This window comes from Pan paniscus, chromosome 4 (genome assembly GCF_029289425.2).
Source record: "Pan paniscus chromosome 4, NHGRI_mPanPan1-v2.0_pri, whole genome shotgun sequence".
Taxonomy (NCBI): domain Eukaryota; kingdom Metazoa; phylum Chordata; class Mammalia; order Primates; family Hominidae; genus Pan; species Pan paniscus.
Genome location: NC_073253.2, coordinates 16,187,837 through 16,208,177, shown reverse-complemented (window position 1 = coordinate 16,208,177; position 20,341 = coordinate 16,187,837). Strand labels below are relative to the sequence as shown.

The 20,341-nt window shown below is 38.2% G+C and overlaps 1 long non-coding RNA gene across 1 annotated transcript in view; it reads right to left on the bottom strand.

Annotated features, from left to right (window-relative positions):
- LOC134730367 (uncharacterized) overlaps positions 1 to 18,431 on the bottom strand; it is a 31,296-nt gene extending 12,865 nt beyond the window's left edge. Inside the window, exons 1-2 of the long non-coding RNA XR_010112108.1 lie at positions 15,577 to 18,431; positions 726 to 2,871 (exon numbers count right to left, since the gene is read on the bottom strand). This is a non-coding gene — a long non-coding RNA (uncharacterized LOC134730367). The remainder of the gene's footprint in view (positions 1 to 725; positions 2,872 to 15,576) is intronic.
- Between the last annotated feature and the right edge of the window lie 1,910 nt (positions 18,432 to 20,341).

Below are 20,341 nucleotides of genomic sequence, written 5' to 3'. Positions count from 1 at the left end.
AGAATAAAATCTTTGTGTGCTGTGTGCTGTTAGTTTTTTTTTTTTTTTTTTTTTGTCTATTTCAAAGCATCCCATGAAAATCCATTCTGACAGCATCATTCTGAATGGACTTCTAAGATTTTTGCCATAGAGAAGAAAACATTTCCTACCAAGAGCCAGTAATCTCACACATGCTATATCAATTTAAGACTTACATGGAAGAACAATCACCACAATGCAGCTTTAGCTTTTTATTTTGGAAGACAGAAACTCTTTAAAAGCTTCAGTGGAGAAGCTCTGGGACTTGATAACAATATCAGTTACTTAAAAATATACTTCAGTTCTATACTGTATATGAACATAATGCAGAAGTATGAGTAAAAGTAGAGGGGGAGAGAAAGAAAGAGACAGATGGGAAGAAAAAGAGAGAGAACAACAGATTGGGAGGCCAGAGAGAAACAGAGAGGAGTTCAATAGATTATGAAGTGTGAAAATATTTTCGTTACATGATGCTGTCTCCTTGGGTTGTTATGTATTGGCAGCACCATCTGAGTTATTAACTTATTACCATCTATTCACACATCCTTAATTATTCTTTATTCTTAAATGCAGTGAATAGTCACAGTAGCCCACCATGGGGGCTTCATTTTTAGACATTACAGTAACTAGGGGAATTTTATTAAGGAGTCAGCACCTAAACCATTATTGTTATTATTATTATTCTTTAAACCAAACTACAGACTTACTCAGATTTCATCAGTCTTCCCATCAGTGTTCTCTTTCTGGTCCATGATCCAATGTAGGATTCCACATTACAGTTAGTTTTTATGTCTCCATGTCCTCTCCCACTCTGTGATGGTTCCTCAGTATCTCTTTGTCTTCCAGGACCTGACACTTTTGAAGAGTATTGCACAGCTATTTTGAGAAATGTCCTGCAATTTGGTTCTGCCTAATGTGTTTCAATGAATAAATGTTACTTGTGCATTGTTGGCCAAGAGTACCACAGAAATGATAAGCCCTTCTTAGTGTATCAAATCGGGAAGTATGGGATGTCAGTATGTCTTTCTACTGGTGATGTTAATCTTGATCACTTGGCTGAGATGGCATCTGCCAGGTGTTTCCATTTTTAAAATTACTATTTTTCCTTTAGCAATTAATGGGTATCTTGAAGGAGATAATTTTACACTAGGCACATATAATCTTTATCCTCAAAGTTTTACCCACGAATTTTGGCTTTCGTTGGTACATCTTGCCTGCAACAATTATTACTGTGGTATTCTATTGGTGAATTCATATTTCCATCTTCTTTCTACATTTATTCATTGGGACAGCTGTTATCTCCCATTCATTCATTCATTCATTTCTTTATGTCATAGACTCATGGATGCTTACTGTATTCTCTTGATAAAAATAATCTATCATTAACTTGCTCAAACTTGGGACATTGGGAGCTCTTTCATGTTGGCTCCTGTGAGCTTTGGACATGCCCCCATTCTTTTTTGAGCACTTCCTTACTTTCTGGCACCACTAGATGCTCTAGGCTTATCTTAAGTTTTCCCTGTCCCATCCTGGCATTCAACTAATTCTACAAGGAGGTCTGGTTTCTTCTACTGTAAAATGGCATTTAGAAACAGATATCTAGGCTGTAGGTTTGTTCATTATTATTGGGAAGTCATTGAGTCTAGACCCCATCAGTTTGATTCATGCGTTCACCAACACCATGCTGTCTTGATTAATGTGGCTTCACAGTAAGTCTTGAAATTATGTAGTGTGAGGGTTCTATCTTTGTTATTTTATCAAAATTGCTTTGGCTATTGAGGTTTCTTTGCTTTTAAATATGAGTTTTAGAATCAGCTTGTCATTATCCACAAAACAACTTACTAAGATTTTTATTAGGTTTGCACTGAACCTATACATAAATTAATTTGGAGTGAATCGACATTTTAATAAGACTGAGTCTTCTAGACCTTTAATTTTTTACAACTCTGATTTCTATACAAAATTCAAGCCAATACATGGAAACATATTTATAGAGGCTAATTCAAGAACTGGGTCTCTATACAAAAAATAGGCCACAATGTTAGGCAACCAAGAGTTGGGTGACAAGCAGTTCACACGTCATTTTTAATTGGATTTTTTCTCTCCCAAGTCAATAATGAATTAAACTGAGGGGAAAAATAAAAATATTTCCATATGGTAGAATAGTAACAGAACTAATAACAGAATTTAGCTATTTACTTCTAATGCCCTTGATATCATCTACACCAGATGTCCTGCAAAATCGGAAATACTGTCAAAACATTTTGCATTCACAGAACCAAATAATTTCCTTTTTGCTTTGTAAACATTGCAATCATCCCCCGTTTCTTTTTTTTCTGTATTGCCCCCTCACCCCAACTATGTATTTTTTGGAGAGAAAACAAAACCTACGATAAGACAGCAAATGAGTGAAATTATTTTTCCACCATGAATTCATCATTTGTTGGAACTACCTCGGATTTCATTTATTGCAGGGACCTTAGAATAATCATGCCTAGTACATCTATTGTGGTTTGGAAACTAAAGAAGACTTACATATGGTCTTTTAAAGCCTGTTTGTATTTTTTAGATTAAAAAAACTACTATGTTCATTGACGTCTTCTTTCAACTTCATCTCCTTATTATACACAAGTTGGAAGGATGCTCGGCGAGGAGAATGTAACAAGGCCTGTGTGGTGGTTTAGAAATCAGCTACGTAAGGCAGGATGGCTCAGAGCAGGGGATAAATTGATTTCTTTCACTTCTAGAAGCCCATGTTTCCAATGTCAGCTTGTGGAAAACTTTCTAATGAAGTAAATTATGTTGTGGGCTGGTAGTTAAGTTCTTGTGATTTCAGCTGCTGGTTACCCTGGGCTGGAATATAAAAGAGATACAATTAGATTTAGGCGGAAAATGGCTTTTTGACAGTGAACTTTACTATTAGTTTGTAAAGTTTTTTTCTCAATTTTTAAAACATTGTGGTAAAATACAATTAATATAAAATTTACCATCTTAAGCATTTTAAGTGTACAGACCAGTGGTATGAAGTACATCCATATTGCTAACCCTATACCTTCATCCATCTCCAAAACTCTTTTCATCTTTCAAAACTGAAATTCTATATCCACAAAGCAATAACTCCTCATTCCCGTCTCCTCCCAGCCCAAGCAGCCATCATTCTATTTTCTGTCTCTGTAATTTTGAGTGCTCTAAGCACCTCATGTAAGTGGAATTACATAGTATTTAGCTTTTTTCAACTGGCTTATTTCACTTTTCACTTATTTTACACTTCAAAGTTCATCCATGTTATAGCTTGAGCATGGGTAGAAGGGTTTTATTCCTTCGAAAGGCTAAATAATATTTCATTGTAGGTATATATCACATTTTGCTGATTCACTCATCCATTGATGGACAGTTGAATTGCTCCCACATTTTAGCTATTAAGAATAATACTGCTGGCTGGCATGTTGGCTCACGCCTGTACTCCCAGCACTTTGGGAGGCCAAGACGGGCGCATCACCAGATGTCAGGAGTTCGAGACTAGCCTGGCCAACATGGTGAAAACCCGTCTCTACTAAAAATACAAAAATTAGCCAGGCATGGTGGTGAGTGCCTGTAATCCCAGCTACTCAGGAGGCTGAGGCAGGAGAATCGCTGGAACCAGGGGGGCAGAGGTTGCAGTAAGCCAAGGTCGTACCACTGCACTCCAGCCTGGGTGGCAGAGCAATACTCCATCTCAAAAAAAAAAAAAAAAAAAAAAAAAAAAAGAATAATACTGCCATGAAAATGGGTATTCAAAGCAACGATATCTCCTTGAGACGCTACTTTCAATTCTTCTGGGTACATACCTATAAGTAGAATTATTGGAGCCTGTGGTAATTCTCTTTTAAGTTTTTTGAGGCCCCACCACACCATCTTCCATGGCAGCTATACCATTTCACATTCCCATCCACAGCGTACAAAGGCTCTTATTTCCTGGAAAATGCCCCATGTGCATTTAAACATGTGCATTCTGTGTCTGTTGCACAGAGTGTTCCTTATATGTCTGTTAGAGCTAGCTGGCTTATTGTGCCGTCCAAGTCCTCTATTTCTTTACCTATCTTCTTTCTGCCTAGTTATTCTGTCTATTATTGAGAGTGAGGCATGAAAGTCGCCAACTATTATTGTAGAACTATCTATCCATTTAAGTTTGTTAATTTTTGCTACATGTATGTCAAGGGTCTGTTACTAGGTCTGAAAAGTGTTTAAAATAGCTATATATTCTTGCTGTATTGTATCTTGTATTAGTGTATAGCATCCTTCTTTGTCTCTTGTAATCTTTTTAAATTTGAAATTTATTTTGTCTGAAATTAGTATATCCAGCCTTACTCTCTTTTGTAACTATTTGCATAAAATACCTTCTTTCATGCTTTTGCTTTCAACCTATTTCTGTATTTGGATCTAAAGTGAGTTTCTTGTAGACAGCATGTAGTTAGATTTTGTGTGTGTGTTTTTTTTAAATTCATACTGCCAATTTCTGTCTTTTGATTGCAGAGTTTAGTCCTTACATTTAAAGTAATTACTAATAAGAAGGGACTTCTGTCATTTTGCTACCTGTTTTCTATAAGCCGTATAGCTTTTTTGTCCCTCATTTCCTGCATTACTGTCTTCTGTTGTATTTAGCTGATTTTTGGTAGTGAAATGATAAAATTTCTTTCTCATTTCTTTTTGTGTATATTCTATAGCTATTTTCTTTGTGGTTACCATGGAATTACATTAAACATACTAACTATAAATAAGTTATAAAACTCTAATTTGAATTTAGAACAGTTTAATAACATACAAAAACTCTGCTCCTTAACATCTTCATCCTCACCTTTTTCAGTTGTTGATATCGCAAAATTACATCATCATACATTGTGTGTCCAAAAGCATAAGTTAATCATTTTTAATACATTAGTCACTTCAGTTATGTAGAAAACAAAGTGTGGAATCACAAACCAAAGTTAAAATAACACTAGCTTTTAAACTGGTAATTTTTATAAAATGTATTACTCTCAAATCATGTAGAAAACAGAAAGTGAAGTTACAAACCATTGTTACGATAACAAGTTTTTATAATTTTCATGTATTTACCTTTACTGAGCTTTTTATTTCTTCATATAGTTTCTAGTTACTGTCTAGTCCTTTCATTTTTACACTTCAGGACTCCCTTGAGCATTCCTACAGAGCAGGTCTATTGGTAATAAACCCCTTCAGTTTTTGCTTACTGAAAATGTATGTCTTAATTTCTCCTTCACTGTGAAAGGACAGTTTTGCTGGATATAAGATTCTTGCTTGACTGTTTTTTTTCCTTTTAGAGCTTCTGTGAGTTCTAAAGAGAAAGCCTGCTGAATTCTGGCCTCAAAAGTTTTTAATCAGAAATATGCTGATAATCTTATTGAAGATCTTTTGTATGTGATGAGTCTTCTGTCTTGCCACTTTCAAGATTCTCTTTGTCTTTTGACAGTTTACGATATGTTTCAGTGTGGGTCTCTTTGAGTTCATCTTCTTTGGAGTTTGTCAAGCTTCTTATATACTTATATGTATGTCTTTTACTACATTTGGGAAGTATGGAGGATCTGGAAGTTTCATATACTTCTGGTAGGAGTTCTAAATGCTCTAGCCACTTTGAAAAACTGTTAGGCAGTTTCTTAACAAGCTAAACATGCATTTACCTTATGATGCAGTCATTCACTCCTAGGTATTTATCCAAGAGAAAAGAAACTCTCTCTATATACAAAGGTTTATATAATCATATTTATAGCAACTTTATTTGTATGTTGCTTTTTGAGTTTGGCATCTGCATTTGAGATTCATACAATGATAGTTTTAAAATGAACTTTATATTCTCTACTTTATCAGTTGTTTTGTCAGTTCCTTAACATGATCAATGTAACTTTGAAGAGAATGTGCTCTACGGTAGACAAACCTATGGTTCCTGTCCTCAAGGAGCTTACAGTCTAGTGGGCTGTATACAAATGTTATGGAGGACACCAAGAAGTTCAGCTTTCAAGATAAACTCAAAATTGGAGAATCAATTCTAGTGTGGGAATATGAGAGTTCTCTGAAAATGAGTCATTTAAAAGTAAGCATAAGAATATATAAGCATTTATTCAGATAGTGGTTTCTACATGTGTGCTTGTCCATGAACCACTGCTGTTCCATAATTAAGTTTTTTACTAGCCTATGATAAAATAAGAAAATGTAAGAACAATATTGCTAAGTTATTAAAAATATGGGATTTGCTTAATTCTGAGATTGTGCCCCTTCTAATTTTGTGTTAAAATTTTTATTTCAATAATAAATATATCAATTTTGCATATATATATTAAGAAAGAGAGAAGGGTAAAGAAATGTGGCAAATTGTTAAATATTGGTGAATCTGGATATATTGTATATGGGAGTTCTTTATTCTTGTAAGTCTTCTGTAAATTTGATTATTTCAAAATAAAAAGTGAGAAGTGAAAAGTTCTTTTTTTCATGAAAATCAGGGTATAATGGTAATTATTTTTATTTAAAAAAGTAAAAAGTAAATAGCATCTTGCCAGTTTGGGAATTTTACTACTGGCAGGAATTCCCAATTGTAGATATAATAGTTTCCTTTTGCTGTTCTAACAATTACTACAAACTTTGGTAGCTTAAAATATTCAAATTTATTATTCTAAAATTTTATAAGTCAGAAGTCTAAAATAGATCTCATTGGGCTAAAATAAAAATGTTTGCAGGATTGTTTTCCTTTTGAAGGCTGAGTAAAAGAATCTGGTTTTTGGGCTTTCCCAGCATTTAGAGATCGTCTTTATTCCTTGGATCATGGCCCCTTCCTCCATCTCCAAAGCCAGCAGTGCAATATCTTCAAATCTCTCCCAAACTCTGACTCTGACTCTCCTGCTTCCACATTCACTAGTAAGCACCCTTGTAACAGCATTGGAACCACCCACATAGTCCAGGATCATCTCCTTGTGCAAAGGTCAGGTGATTAGCAACCTTAATTTTATCAGCAACCTTGGTTCTACCTCACCATAACACAGAACATACTCAGAGGTTCCAGAGATTAGGACATGGACATCTTCAGAAGACTATTATTCTGCCTACCCTGTGGAGAATGTCGGGAGAAATTTCCAGGGTACTAGTGGAAAGGCGGAGTGAGGATGAAAGAAGACTGGAGTGGTAGGAAAAGACTAGGCAGTGCAGAAGCTTTTAGGGCATGTTTGAGATCTGAGACTTCACCCAGTGGGAAACCACAGATGGGTTTTAAGTGGGGGCTGACTTGTTCAGATTTGTATTTATGGAAGTTTGCCCTCTGTACAACAAAGAATGTAGGTTGGATACCAATGGCTTGCTGAGTACAGGATATGAGGCCCTTCTAATCATTCTGGTAAGAGCTGATGGCATCTGGTCTCTGCTATTGACAGTGGGAACAGGCAGAAATAAATTACTCTCCATTGGCACCAGGAGAAGTAAAAATTGGAATTGGATTCCCCAGGTGGCCATGTCATCTCTAGTGATATTAAGATACTACTTTAGAAGTGAGAATTATCAGAACTTGGAGAATGACTGGACAATGGGCTTTGAGAGGGGGTATACCAGCGTTCAACAGAGAAACAGAACCAGTAGGAGATATGGTTTTTACATGCAGATTTATTGCGAGGAATTGCCTTTACAATTGTGCAGCTGGTTAAGCGGCCCTGAAGACCAGAGGACAGGCAGTCAGGAAGGCAAGATCATGAACAGGCAAGGAAACACAGGGTAAAAGAGGAACAACTGCAGACTCAGCTGCTGTTTGGAGTCTCTGGGCTCACGGAAGAGCTAATGTCTCGTTAAAGGCTTATTTTGATAAAGTCAACTGATTAAGGACTTTACATCTGAAAAATCCCTTCAGAGGAACACAATAGTGTTTGATCAAATATTTGTGAGAAGGTGTGTGTATGCTACAAATTGGCCACTGCCTTTCTTCTGTCCTTTATCTCTTCTGAGAGATTATCCCTTGTAGCTCCTCCCAACCGGAAACATACTATTAAATAGAAAGAAAATGGTGGGGCCTGTAGTGCAGTTTAGCCAAGTTAACTGACACATCACAAAGCTGTCACAGAGAGGAAGGTGTGCAGGAATATGAAAGATTCCTGGTTGGAGTCACTAGGACCAGGCTTTGTGGAGACATTCATATGTATGAGTCTCAGAGTTACATAGTGTGGTGAGGGAGACTTCTATTTTATGTCCTTTGTGCTATCATGATCCTACACAGAAAGATGGGGATGGGAGGGTCAGAGCAAGGAAAGAACAGCACTTCCAGGTCACTTCACCTCATTCTGGACTCCCCTTTTCCAGGGTGTGCTGTGACTCCACCCCATGTCTGCAGGAGCCCCGAGGCATTTGCCCCAGTGAGCTGACAGATGACACCATGACTAAGACCTTCATCTGGGACTTTATGGCCTGATAGTATGTTCAAACCTCTTGAATTCTTGGCCTCCTGGATATGCTATAAAAATGGCATCTACTCTACTTATCTCTCTGGGGTGTGTTCACAGAAAGCTGGAGCAGGAGTTTGAAAAGGGTGGTGATGGTGTAGATGTAAAGTTATCGTCTCGGCTCCCTATTGCATGGGATTACACATTATTGATGGTGCAAGACAGTCACTCACTCTCAGCCACAGAGACCTCTTGGCATCCTGTGAAAGGGCAGGGTTTTCTCTTCGATGTCACATTAGAAAGTTAGATGTGTATCTACCCCAAGCACACCTTCCTTCCTGAAACATATGTAACTTAATATCCTAGAGTTTAAAAGGCCCCCAAGGTGCTTTCTAATGTATTTACTCCAAGTTATAAAGTTTCATGATTTTTTAAATTAATGAATTTAGTGTGAAAATTAGGAAAAAATGTTTCAAATAATCATAAATTGAGTGTGGACTGTGTGCTGTTTTTCACATGCATTTTATTTTTTTTCTCCACAGCCAATCCAAGAGATGAGTGTTATTACCCACACTGCAAATGAGGTTTTGCAAAGTCACACTCTTAATAAATGGGAGAACACATGTCTGCCTAAAATAATGAAAATATTTTATCCACTATGACACATCGTGCATCTAACCCCTCACTGGCAGCTTAATAACTTTACCCTATAACAAGGTAATACATTTGACATCAGTGATGTTCTTTTAAAAATTAATAGGAAAAACTTATTTTAAAGGTCTCCATTACTGAAAAGTGGGACTAAATATAAGGAAGTCATAAACTCCAAGGGAAAACATAACATAAATGGCTAGAGCAGTAATGAAATTGAATTGTCAAGCAATGTAAAGATCCTAAAATTTATTCCTTGATTTATTCAGGAATACTTAGCAGATATCTATGATAAATAAAAAGTTAAGTCTGATACAAATTCTGAGCTAAAAGAAGCTTATATCTGAGTGGAGAGAGAAGATATGACACAGATTATCACGGCATATGATAGCAAAGGCTGGATATCGGAAGAGAAGAGCAGATGAGGTATTTTGGTAAGACACAGAATGAAGAAAGGAGATTTATAGAACATGGACCAAGTGTCATGACATCAACACTCAGTCTGTGTTGATGAGACAGAGAGTTTCATCTTACAGAGACAAACTGGGACAGATAATTTCCTCTAGGAAATTCTAGAGAATTTGTATATTTGTATATTTGTAAATACAACTGTCCCAAACTTGGATCAACCAAGTGTGATCCTGGTAGTTTACACAGTCAAACTGCCTGGCATACAGTGGGATAAGTAGATGCAATATGGTAAATCAAAGTGTCATCAATAGTCTTACAGAGGCAGGGCACCCTCAAATGGCTTTTATTGGGTGGGAGCATGTATTTGGCTAAATATGGTATGGGTTGGTTTGTTGACTATCTTATTCTATTCTCAGACTCTGAATCAGCATTTAAATAATGGTGAGTGTGTTGCTGGAGGGAGGGGAGAGATAAAGAGACAGATAGAGATAAGCAAGAAAGAGATAAAGAGACAGAGAGAAGAGAGAGAGATAAAGAGACACAGAGAGAGAGATAAGAGAGAGAAAGAGAAGAGCATGATAGACAGAGAAAGAGACAGAGAGGGATCAAGATCACAATAGGCCCTGGGGATAAAGGAAGACAACAGCAGACAATGAATCCAGATGCTGTGCCTGATTTGCAGCTCCTACACCTTATTGCTGTCACAAATTGTACCCATGTTTTTGAACTCTCACTTGTTCTCAGTTGGTCATTGTAATTTCCTGTCTATGTGATTTTGAATACAACCTCACGGCCACATACTCCTAATAATAAACTTGCCGATCAAATCATCATCTGTGCTGCGCTGTCTGGCTCTCTCCTGCATGCTTGTCTCCTGGCTTTGGTTCTCCCCACCCAATTCTAACTGGATATCTGACAGCATAGCCAAGGAAAGGTTGGGTGGACATTTCTTATGATCTGATGATCTGAGGTTTGGCAGCTTTAACCAGGACTGGGGTCCCTAAAGACACAGTGCCTGCGCTTCTTATTTCACTCCCTAGAAGTTGATTAAAAACTCAGGAATTATTTTCCCTCCCTATTGATAAAAGCAATATTTACACGGTGATTAGTCACCCCAAAAACTTGCAGAAACAATCAGGTGCTACAGTGTAAGCATAATTTTGATCCCACCATCATAAATGGAAGGGTTTGTTTTCTTTTCCAGGAGAAGTACTGCCCTCCTAAGCCTCAGTCCTTTTCCTCAATTAAGCCTTGCAAGATAAACAACAACAATAATGAGGGTTTGGGTACACAAAGAACGTGAATAAATATTGCTTCCTTTTTCAGAGGCAAGCTCAGAATTGGAGCCAGCCACTTGGGACATTTCATCTTAGGACCAGGATGCAGGACCACTTGAGAAGCCTGTGAAATACTGAGGGAGACCAAGAGTGCCACAGATAAAAGGAGTAGTGTACATGCAAGGACAGAGGGACAGAGGAAAGACATGCTGGTTTGTGCTATGTCAACTTGGTTATACAAAAACCCTGTGTTCCAGATTCCCATTCCCTGCATGGTCTTGAGGTGTCTTGAGCACAGGTGAACTGATGTGAACTTTGGAAGGCAGCAGTGAACTCCCAGCCATCATTATCTGGAGGCTGTGGGGACTCGCACATGCTTGCCATCAGCTTCCCTTTATGGTCTCACTTTGGCGATGACACGCTTGTGGCTTCACAGCTTCACCAAGTCCCTTAGTCACCCAATCTCTCCTGGACCTTCACTTCCCAGCTTCTTCCACAATTGTGTGAGATTTAATTCCCCTATGAAATACCCAATCCCAGGCCGGGCGTGGTGGCTCACGCCTGTAATCCCAGCACTTGGGGAGGCTGAGGCTGGTGGATCACCTGAAGTCAGGAATTTGAGACCAGCTTGGCCAACATGGTGAAAGCCCGTGTCTACTAAAAATACAAAAATTAGCCAGGTCTGGTGGCAGGTGCCTGTGATCCCAGCTATTCAGGAGGCCAAGAAGGAGAATGCTTTGAACCTGGGAGGGGGAGGTTGCAGTAAGCCGAGATTGGGCCACTGGACTCCAGCCTGGGTGACAGAGCAAGACTCCATCTCAAAAAATAAATAAATGAATGAATAAATAAACACCCAATCCCATAATTTTATATGGTTGTACCTTTCTGGTTGAGCCCTGACAAGTACTGGATGTGACGAGGCGACTAGATGTCTCATTTCAATTCACCATCATGAGAACCAACTCAACAAAACCTTCCCATGGAAGGCTCTCACTTAGCACTGGAAACATGATCAACTGGAACTTGAGTTCCCAGGTGGCAGTGGACAGGAGTGGGAGTTTTCATTCATTAGTTCATTGATTCAACATATGTGTAGATAACTCCCCAAATGTGCCAGGTACCCTAGGCAGTGAAGATACTCTTAAGCCAAAACAGGCTTACCATCTAATTCATTATCCAAACCAGATCTGTTTGAGAGTGAGAGGGGAGACTATTAATAAATATACCAGAAAACCAGGCATAAAATGGGGCTGTACTAGACCCACCAGGATACAGATAAAAAGATTCCTGGTTCTGGTCCTCATGGTACTAACAGTCAGTATGAAAGACATCCTTTACTTTAAAAATTATTTCACGAATAAATGTACACTGACAAGGATGAGAAGGGCTAACTAGAATGGAGCTGAGATAACACATCACAGGATGATTGACCTGCTCCAGGAAGTTAGGAAAGGGTTCTGACTGCACTGAGATCCCGGGCAGGGTTTCTCCCTCTCTTTCTTGGTCTTGATCTCGATTTGTTTTTCTGTGTTTTTGACTGGTGAAACTTACACAAACACTGGTAGAAATGGGGCCAGCCAGGATTGCTGAGTGAGCAGGTCACTTACGTGGGGAGTTTGTGGGCAGGCAAAGACCATGTGAAAGTGTAAAAGTCAGACGTTCATGAGTTGGGCTGTGCCCACCCTGGAAGATGACCCTTGCCCTTGGAAGCTAATCTGGTTCAGGGAAACAAGTCTTGACCTTGGTGGGAGAAAGCCTTTTCCATATATTGAATTTTAATCTTTATCCTTTTGCTTTTAGATCACAGATTTTGGTCTAAACATTGGGCTCACTCTTCACTAGCTGTTGGACAAGTTATTTACTCCCATTTGCTCCCTTTTAGCCTGAATTCTCATCTGTGAAATGTTTATCAAACTAGTAACACACCTCATAGGATTGTTTTAGTGATAAAATAAGGCTAAGAATGTAAATGCTTAGACAATGCTTGGCACAGAACACCCTTCATATAAATGGTACTTCTTGTCATTGTGTTTATGAGTGTAATTATTATTATTATTGGGTCATAAAACTCCTCAGTGAAACATGTGGGATATTCTTTCATATAGTTGTTCCTTGAAGAACAAAGATAAATCACAGTTAAAATGCTTCCAGGTTTCCTTCATTTATTCCCTTATAAATCTAAAACATGATTATTATCAAAATGTTTAAAACATTGCAAAAATGAAAAAAATAAATTGTATATATTTCTACAACTTAGAGATATATGCTGTCAACACTTTGATTTATTTTCTTTCCATATTGTGCTGTGAATATTTATGTGGTTGTGTTAAATTATATAACGTATTGTATATGCTGAATTTTTCAAGTTTTCAGATTTAAAAATTATAAATGTTCGTTATAGAAACATTAGAAATGCTTACAAAATCCACACTCAAAGCCTTGAAAGTACACATCTGTTAACATTTTGAGTTTATTTTCTTATGACCTGTTTCTACGCTTCTTAAGAGACAGTTGAAATTATACAATGTGCACTAATTGTTAAGCATCACTAATAAGAAGACATTTATAGGTCCTATATGAAAAATTTTGTAAAGCACTGATTGGTCACAGCTTATATCAGCCTCTGAGTGGATTTATTAGGCTTCCCTAATTTAAAATCTCCAATCACTGCTGTCTTCAACATGAATTTTAAAGAGGCCCAAAATGATTACTCAAGTAACTTGTGGTGCAATTGGGTATCATATTACTTGTACATTTTTGCTTCTAAAGGATACAAATAAAACTTTTAGTACTCCTTCTAATTCAATGTCCCAAATACCCAAAAGTTTTGCCATGTTGGCAGTGGCCTGTACAAAATAAAAACAATGATTGTTTCAGGTGTCATCAACCATGTCTTTAAGATGATCATAAAAACACATTTCTGTTTCTAAATGAGTTAAAACTGAGGGGACGCTCTAGGGTCAAGCTTCACTCCAAGTTGCAGCACGGACTGATAACACATAAACCTTCTCAATTCTAAATTTAGGATGAATGCTGAGGAAGGGAAACCTTAACAACATTTTTATACCCTTCACTTCCATGCCCAGTTGTCTGTAAGTGATGGGATAAAAAAGATGAGTCAGACAAACGTGTTTGAGGTTATTTTGTAAAGAACATTAGAGTTTGCTGACTACATGTTAGATTTAAATTTTGAGTCATCTCTCATCCAATTAAAACTATTCAAAATGCAAGGGTAATTTTCTGAGCAACTAGATGTATAAGTCTTTCTCTTTAACTTGACAACGTTAAAATTGTCAAGTGATAAAATGCTCACGCTGCATATTTTGCTCTGTGTATGTGGCAAGTTGTCTTCTGGTACTTAGAGTTGCAGAGGAGAAGATCAACTACCAAACACAACTTTCATCCAAACTTTTCCAAAGGCTTATGAAATTTTTCTTCACTTTTAAAACTCAAAACTTCTGCTATGATGTAGGTGCTTCTTGCCATTGATTTTTTTTTTCCTGGAAAGCAGTAAACCCTTTAAATTCGTATCCTTACAATTTAAAACTGAAACTCAGCAAAGTGTATAAGAAAGAAAGTTGTTTTCTCAAATATGCCATTGATTTTTGCTTCCACAGTTTCTCGAGGTTCTCTTCCATATTACTTTTATTTATTTTATTTTATTTTTATTTATTTATTTGAGACAGAGTTTCTGCTCTGTCACCCAGGCTAGAGTGCAGTAGCGCAGTCTCGGCTCACTGCAACCTCCACCTCGTGGATTCAAGAGATTCTCATGCCTCAGCCTCGGGATTACAGGCATGCACCACCACACTCAACTAATTTTTGTATTTTTAGTAGAGATGGGTTTCACCATGATGGCCAGGCTGGTCTCGAACTCTGGCCTCAAGTGATCCGCCCGCCTCGGCCTCCCAAAGTGCTGCGATTACAGGCATGAGCCACTGCGCCCGGCCCACTTTTACTTTTACTACATTTTCAATTCTGTATTTTACTGCCTCAAGTAGAAAATTTAACTTTGCAATTATATTGGTAACTTCCTTGTAATAATTCCCCATCCCATTCATCTGCTGTACATATAACTGTGTTGTCTTTTTTTCTCAGTCTTTTTACCCCTTCTAATTTTTTCTTTTTTTTTTCTATCAGGATCATATTTGCATACATCCATTAGGTGATGCCAGATTTCCAAAGTTTTCTTGTGGCTTCCAGAGCAAATAAAAAAAAGAATTTGTTTTGGTCTCTCTGAGTCTTCAGGATGATGTTCCCTTTATCTAAGTCTGCTTCATTTAATCATGGGTTTAATGTTAGCACATCCTCCAGCAACTTGAGGCATAATCAGATCCATTGTGAAATTACAGGATGGATGTAGACTGTTTTCTGGCTCTGCCAATGTGTTTTCTCTCCAAAGACCTGCACACATTTTCTATTTTGCCTCCTGCTGCTCTGAAGTTCTTGGGGCATCATTGGCTTCTGGTTTTCAGTTGGCCTCAGCTAATAGAAATCTCCAGCAAGAGATTACAGTAAGGGAGGAGAGAATGGTTGGGATATATCTCCTCTGACTCCCTTCCTGAGGTTGCTGGGCACTTTACTCAAGGCCACAATTCTCCTAAGGCACCCCTATCACACGATGCTTTCTGTCCAGATTCTAGTAACTTCAGACTCCCCAAACCTTCCCCTTTCAGGCCTACAGGTAATGATAGCCCCCCTGTTTTTAACCCCTACTATCATTTTCGGATTCCCTGTGTCTTAGTCTGTTTCTGCTCCTATAAAGAAATACCTGAGACTGGGTAATTTATAAGGAAAAGAAATGTACTACTCACAGTTCTAGAGGGTGGAAGTCCAAGACCAGGGCACTAGTGGGTTTGGTGTCTGCTGAGAGCCTGCTCACTGCTTCCAAGATGGCACCTTGCTGCTGGTCCCTCCGGAGGAAACAAGTGTTGTGTCCTGACATGGCAGAAGGGTGGAAGTGAAAAGGGGGCTGAGCTAGTTCTCTCTAGCCCTTTTATAAGAGCACTAATGAGGGCAGAGCCTTCATGACCAAATCACCTCTCAAAGGCCACACTTCTTAATAGTGTTGCATTGGGGATGAAGTTTCAACATGGATTTCAGAGGGGACACAAGTATTCAAACCATAGTGCCTTACTCTGTCCACACATATGTAAATACAGGCACACCTCTGAGATACTGTAGTCTTAATTCCACACCACTATAATAAAGTGAATATATCCACAAAGTGAGTCACATAAATTTCTGGTTTCTCAGTGCATATAGAAGTTATGTTTAAAATATACTATAGATTAAGTGTACAGTAGCATTACATCTAAGTAAACAATGTACATACCTCAATTAGAAGAACTTTATTCCAAAAAAAAAAAAAACAACACAATCATCTGTGCTTTCAGCAAAGTCGTAATCTTTTTTTTTGGTGAAAGATCATGCCTTGATGTTGATGGCCGCTAACTGATGTGGGTGGTGGTTGCTGAAAGTTGGGATGGCTGTAGCAATTTCTTAAAATAAGACAATAATAGAGTTTGCTGTATTGATTGACTCTTTCAGGAAAGAGATTTCTCTGTGGGATGTCATGCTAGTTGATCGCATTTTACCACAGTCAAACTTCTTTCTGAATTACATTTGATATTCTTCAAACATGCCATTGCTTTATCAAATAAGCTTATGTAATATTCCAAATTATTTGCTGTCATTTCAACAATGTTCACAGCATCTTCTCCAGGAATAGATTCCAACACAAGAAACGACTTTCTTGGCTAGTTCATAAGAAGCAACTCCTCAGCTGTTAATGCTTTATCATGAGATCAGAGAAATTCAGCTCCATCTTTAGGGTCCACTTCTAATCCTAGTTCTCTTGCTATTTTCACCACATCTGCCGTGACTTACTCCAAAGAAGTCTTGAATCCCTCAATATCATCCATGAGGGATGGAACCAGCTTCTTCCAAACTCTTATTCTTGTTGATATTTTGACCTACTCCCATTAATCACAAATGTTCTTAATGGCATCTTGAATTATGAATTCTTTCCAGGAGGTTTTCAATTTACTTTAACCAGATTCATCAGATAAATCACTATTTATGGCAGCTATAGAGTTACAAAAAGGTGTTACTTAAATAATAAAATTAGAAAGTTGAAATTACTCCTTGATCCATGAGCTTTATGTTGGATGTTGTGTTAGCATAATCGGCTGGGCGCAGTGGCTCACACCTGTAATCCCAGCACTTTGGGAGGCTGAGGCAGGTGGATCACCTGAGGTCAGGAGTTCAAGACCAGCCTAGCCAACATGGTGAAACCCCATCTCTACTAAAAATACAAAAAATTAACTGGGTGTGGTGGTGGGCACCTGTAATTCCAGTTACTCAGGAGGCTGAGGCAAGAGAATTGCTTGAACCTTGGAGGCGGAGGTTGCAGTGAGCCAAGATTGCACCATTGCACTCCAGTCTAGGCAACAGAGTTAAACTCCATCTCAAACAAACAAATAAACCAAAAACAAAACAAAACAAAAACCATTAATCTCTTTTTATATTGCCATTAGAGTTTTTTCTAAGCAGTAGGTCCCACTAGTGGGTTTAAAATATTCAGCAAACCAAGTTGTAAACAGATGTTCTGTCATCTAGGCTTTGTTGTTCCATTTATAGAGCACAGGCAGAGTAGATTTAGCATAATTCTTAAGGACCCTAGAATTTTTGAATGATGAATGGTTATAAATGGACTGGTAACTTATACCCACTAGCTGCATTACCCCCTAACAAGAGAGTCAGCTTGTCCTTTGAAGTTTGAAGCCAGGCATTTGTCTCCCCGTCTCTAGCTATGAAAGTCCTAGATGGCATCTTCTTTGAATAGAACGGTGTTTAGTCTATATTAAAAATCTGTTGTTTAGTGTAGCCACCTTTATCAATTATCTTACTTAGCTTTTCTTGATAACTTTCTGCAGCTTCTACATCAGGACTTCTTGCTTTCCCTTGCACTTTTATGTTAGGGAGATGGCTGCTTTCCGTATACCTCACGAATCATCCTCAGCCACCTTCAAACTTTTCTTCTGCAACTTCCTCACCTCTCTCAGCCTTCATAGAATTGAAGAGTTAGGGCCTTGTTCTTGAGTTCTTGGCTTAAGGGAATGTTGTGGCTGGTTTGATCTTCTATCTAGACCACTAAAACTTTTTCCATATCAGTAATAAGGTTGTTTTGCTTTCTTATCATTTGTGTGTTCACTGGAGTAGCATTTTTAATTTCCTTCAAGAACTTTTTCTTTGCACTCACAAATTAGCTGTTTTGTGCAAGAAGCCTAGTGTTTGGTGTATCTTAGCTTTCAATATACTTTCCTCACTAAACTTAAACATTTCTAGTTTTTGATTTAAAGTAAGAGACATACTACTCTTCACTTCAACACTTAGAAGCCATTGTAAGGTTATTAATGAACCTAATTTCAATATTGTGTCTTAGGGAATAGGGAAGCTGGAGGAGAGGTGGACAGATGGGGGAATGACCAGTTTTGATGAAAGAGTCAGAACACACACAACACTTACTGGATTGGTTAAGTTCTTAGTCTTATCACAGTGTGGTTTAAGGTGCCCCCCAAAAATTACAAGAGTAATATCAAAGATCACTGGTCACAGATCATCAGTACAGGTATAATTACAGTAAAAAAGCTTGAAATATTGCAAGAATTATTGGCATGGGACACAGAGACACAAAGCGAGCATATGTATTTGAAAAAATAGGACCAAGAGACTTGTTAGACACAGGGTTGCTACAAACCTTCAATTTGTAAAAAACACTATTTGCAAAATGATATAAAGTGAAGCACAATAAAACTTGGTATGTCTGTAGTCCCTTTACTAACCCTCCTTCGATGGCTAATTTTATATGTCAAGTTGGCAAGGCTGTGATGTTGCTGTGAAGGCATTTTGTAGGTGTGATGAGCATCTACAATCAGTTGACTTTAAGTAAAGCAGGTTTCCCTCCATAATGTGAGTGGGCCTCATCTAATCAGTTGAAGTCCTTAAGAGCTGAATTAGGTTTCTCAGAGGGGAAGGAATTATCTCTTAAGACTGTAGTATAGAAATCACACCTGAGTTTTCACCTGCCAGCCTGCCCTATAGCCTTGGCAGCCCTATAATTGTGTAAGCCAGTTCCTTAAATCTCTTAAATCACACACACACTCTCTCTCTACATATATATACATTATATATGCATATAAAATATGTATATATATATACACACACACATACAATCTCATGTGTGTGTCTATACTTGTGTGTATGAGTATCTATATGTACTCATATACATACATATGAGTAGATTTCTTCTGGGAATTGGCTCATTTGATTAAGGATGCCCAGACATCTCACAATATGTCAAATGCAAGACGGAGAATCAGGGAAGCCAGTAGTGTATTTTAGTCCCAGTTTGAAGCTCTGAGAACCAGGGAAGCTGATGTTTTAACTCCTAGACCAAGAACGAAGGCCTGAGAACTAAGTGTTGGGGACTGCTGGTGTAAGTCTGGAGCAGCAAAATCTGACAACCAGGCGCTCCAGTGTTTGAGGGCAGGAGAACATGACGCCCCAACTCAAGAAAAGAGAGAAGTCACTCTTCCTCTGCCTTTTTGTTTTATTCAGGCAGGCCCTTGATATGCCCCCCGCCCCCACGTTAATAAAGGTGGATCTTCTTAGGCTATTGATTCGAATGTGAACCTCTTCTGAAAACACCTTCACAAGCACATCCAGAAATAATGCTCTATCAGCTATCTGGGTATTCCTTAACCCAGTAAAGTTGACACACAAAATTAACCATCACATTGTATGAATATAATGTATCTGCTATATGTTTATACTTATTTTCGCAATCTTTTCTCCCTGGTTTTCTGAAACTTTACAAAAAGATAGACCAGAGGAGAAACCATACCCTCGAGTAGGCCCTGCTTTCTGGGCAATTTCCTTGTCTGTGCCCAGAGCACTTTACTCAGGTGACCTCCCTTCCCAGGGGGTTCACCTTCATCCCTCCCTTTGTTGCTCAGAAGTCTGTGGGGAGTTTCAGACACCAACTGATTTAAGCATAAAGTAACTACCAAATCTACACAATCATATCGAGTGCCTCATCTGGCATTTCCACGTAGATGGGAAACTATGGGCCAGTTTTCTGACTGGTATCATCCCTGCCTTTCTGAGCCAGAAGCGGACACTACACCAGTTTCCCTCAGTTTTATAGTCATTGGAAATTCCCTCAAATTATGGAAGACCTTAACCATCTGTTCTAGTTTTCAGAGGTGTTTCGTCTTTATTAATTGATTAACGATTGGATTAATCAATTGTTGTCAAGAACCTTACAAAAAGTGAAACAAAATTTTAGAGGATTGTGGGGGATGTTTTTTCAAAAGATGCCAGCCAGATGTCACTTTCAGACAAGAAGTCTAGGCCCCTCTTCTTTGATAAGGGGATGAGATACAATTCCATTTATATAAATTATATCTGTCTACTAAAGCAGACACTTGATTGAATCAAAGAGGACTTTTCTTGGACATTCTGAATAACTGGCCAATTCTCCACTTAGCGCACGTATATTGCAGTAATGGTGCT